The sequence below is a fragment of the Scylla paramamosain genome, unplaced genomic scaffold (assembly GCF_035594125.1).
Source record: "Scylla paramamosain isolate STU-SP2022 unplaced genomic scaffold, ASM3559412v1 Contig25, whole genome shotgun sequence".
Taxonomy (NCBI): Eukaryota; Metazoa; Arthropoda; class Malacostraca; order Decapoda; family Portunidae; genus Scylla; species Scylla paramamosain.
This window is the reverse complement of record NW_026973690.1, coordinates 345,001-347,500: the sequence shown is the minus strand read 5'-3', so window position 1 is coordinate 347,500 and position 2,500 is coordinate 345,001. Positions and strand designations below refer to the sequence as shown.

The 2,500-nt window shown below is 42.2% G+C and overlaps 1 protein-coding gene and 1 long non-coding RNA gene across 23 annotated transcripts in view; both read left to right on the top strand.

Annotated features, from left to right (window-relative positions):
- Positions 1-1,198, top strand: part of LOC135097586 (uncharacterized) — a 13,786-nt gene extending 12,588 nt beyond the window's left edge. For 4 of the 7 annotated variants that reach the window (XR_010265864.1, XR_010265866.1, XR_010265863.1 and 1 more), the window contains exon 7: positions 1-1,191. This exon is cut by the window's left edge and continues 21 nt beyond it. This is a non-coding gene — a long non-coding RNA (uncharacterized LOC135097586). The other 3 variants (XR_010265868.1, XR_010265865.1, XR_010265867.1) reach the window with 3 other exon arrangements.
- Positions 1,199-1,355: 157 nt separating this feature from the next.
- LOC135097583 (uncharacterized) overlaps positions 1,356-2,500 on the top strand; it is a 29,132-nt gene continuing 27,987 nt past the window's right edge. For all 16 annotated transcript variants that reach the window (XR_010265855.1, XR_010265858.1, XR_010265854.1 and 13 more), the window contains exon 1: positions 1,356-1,520. The gene's annotated coding sequence lies outside the window, so the exon portion shown is untranslated. The remainder of the gene's footprint in view (positions 1,521-2,500) is intronic.

Genomic DNA, 2,500 nt, shown 5'->3' with positions numbered 1-2,500 from the left:
CAGGAGCACCGAGGGAGGGCCTCCACGGACAAGCACCTGGTTAGCCTGCACTGGGAAATCACCTGCAGTCTGTAGAAGATTGTCCCCTGGGAAAAGTACCTAATCTGCCACTAGAACCATTAAAACACCCTTAAAACCTGTGTCATTTTAACTAGAGGCTTTTGAAAGTAATGGAGCTCCTCAAGAGTATTTCTCCTGTTAATAATGTAGAAATATTGCTAATCTGTTACTAGAACCATTAAAATTCCCTTAAAATTTTGTGTCCCTTCAACTAGAGGCTTTTGAAAGTAATGGAGGTTCTCAAGAGTGTTTCTCCTGTTAATAATGTAGAAATATTGCCAATCTGTCACTAGAACCATTAAAATTCCCTTAAAAACCTGTGCCACAATAACCAGAGCCTTTTGAAAGTAATGGAGGTTTTCAAGAGCGTTTCTACTGTTAATAATGTAGAAATATTGTTAATCTCACTAGAACCATTAAAATTCCCTTAAAAACCTGTCACTTTAACCAGAGCCTTTGGAAAGTAATGGAGATTCTCAAGTGTGTTTCTACTGTTAATGATGTAGAAATATTGCTCTGTCACTAGAACCATTAAAATTCCCTTAAAACCTGTCATTTTAACTAGAGCCCCTGGGAAAAGTACCTAATCTGCCACTAGAACCATTAAAACCCTTAGAAACCTGTGTCATTTTAACTAGAGGCTTTTGAAAATAGTGGATGTTTCCTGCCCCTGGCCGAGTAACATTTTGGCAAGAAAGTTCACTGTAAATTGTCTTTGCTTGTTGGGGAAAGGAGAGCTCATCACAGCATGACTCGCTCTCTGTACTGCACGTGGAGTAACAATGTATATGAAACGTTAAATTCCTCATGCATCTGCAAGAAAACAATATGTTAGTGCGCCATAATATTGCAAAAATGAGATGCCTCAGACCGCCCAGGGATATCTACGTGGGCCGCAGTGTGCAGACGATTCCCTATGACTGTGTCCTCGTCTCGCTCTGTTTCATGACAGCTCAAATTTGTATATTTGTAGCCTTACTAGGGAGAAGATCAACCAAAGGATAATATCAAAGCTTCTCTGTTTTTTATTACAAGTAAGTATATTCAGTGTTCATGTTAATGCAAGAAAGTTACATAAAGACGAAGTCAAAGCCAAAACGAGATATACCATTGTGGAAATAATACATATTTTTCTCATAAATCCGTAACTAACTTTTATAAACCATTGAAAACACTTAATAAAATATTAAAAAATATAAAAAAAATAAAAAACAAATGACAAGAAGTTCTGAAACATTGAAAACAGAGAATAGATAAGTAATAAAAGATTAACGGGCAACCGTCACCCCGTCAACCAGTGTCGGTCTCGCGTCGGGGACAGATGTGCGTGGCGAGTGTATCTCCCTGGGTGTTTGTCCACGCCTATCAAGTGACCACATAACTTTCTTTCCCTGGTGATATGAAGGCGTGGACGCTGCCATAGTGAAAAACAAGCTGCCCTGTCACTCGTGACTCAGGAGGTAAGTTGTTTTTCCTGTAGTTTTATTTATTTATTTATTTATTTATTTTAGGAAATTAACACAATGGAGGACGACGAAAAAAAAAAAAACGATTGTGTGTGTGTGTGTGTGTGTGTGTGTGTGTGTGTGTGTGTCAGGAATATCCATATTATTATACAATGAAGGTTCTTAAGTAGATGTATATTAAGTCAGCATTGCACGCTGATCTCTCTCTCTCTCTCTCTCTCTCTCTCTCTCTCTCTCTCTCTCTCTCTCTCTCTCTCTCTCTCTCTCTCTCTCAAGCAAAGATTAAGAGAGAGAGAGAGAGAGAGAGAGAGAGAGAGAGAGAGTCCCTCCCCCTCCTCCACCGTCCCCCTCCCCCCCAAATGATTAGAGTGGTGAGGCATGAAATGGTGGTAATGGCGTTGATGGTGTATTAGGAAGAGGAGGAGGAGAGAGGAATATGAACAATGAGAACCGTGTGAAGAGGTCGGTCGGTCTGGCAGGAAAGTGGAAGAGAGAGAGAGAGAGAGAGAGAGAGAGAGAGAGAGAGAGAGAGAGAGAGAGAGAGAGAGAGAGAGAGAGAGAGAGAGAGAGAGAGAATGGGGAGGAAGATAAACGAAGAGGAGGAGGAGGAGGAGGAGGTGGAGGAGAGCAGGTCAGATTTGTGAGTGGGTGAGTGGATGGGTGAGTGAGTGGGTTGGCAGTGTGCAGCATATGATTGGTGTTAGTCAGTGACAGAGATACTTGATTAGTTAGTGGGTCAGTCAGTCAGTGAGCTAGTGGGTCAGTCAGTCAGTCAGTTAGTCGGTCAGCGGGTCAGTCAGTCAGTCAGTCTGTCAATGAGTGGGACAGTCAGTCAGTCAGTCAGTCAGTCAGTGAGTGGGACAGTCAGTCAGTGAGTGGGTCAGTCAGTCTGTCAGTCAGTCAGTGAGTGGGTCAGTTAGTCTGTCAGTCAGTCAGTGAGTGGGTCAGTCAGTCTGTCAGTCAGTCAGTGAGTG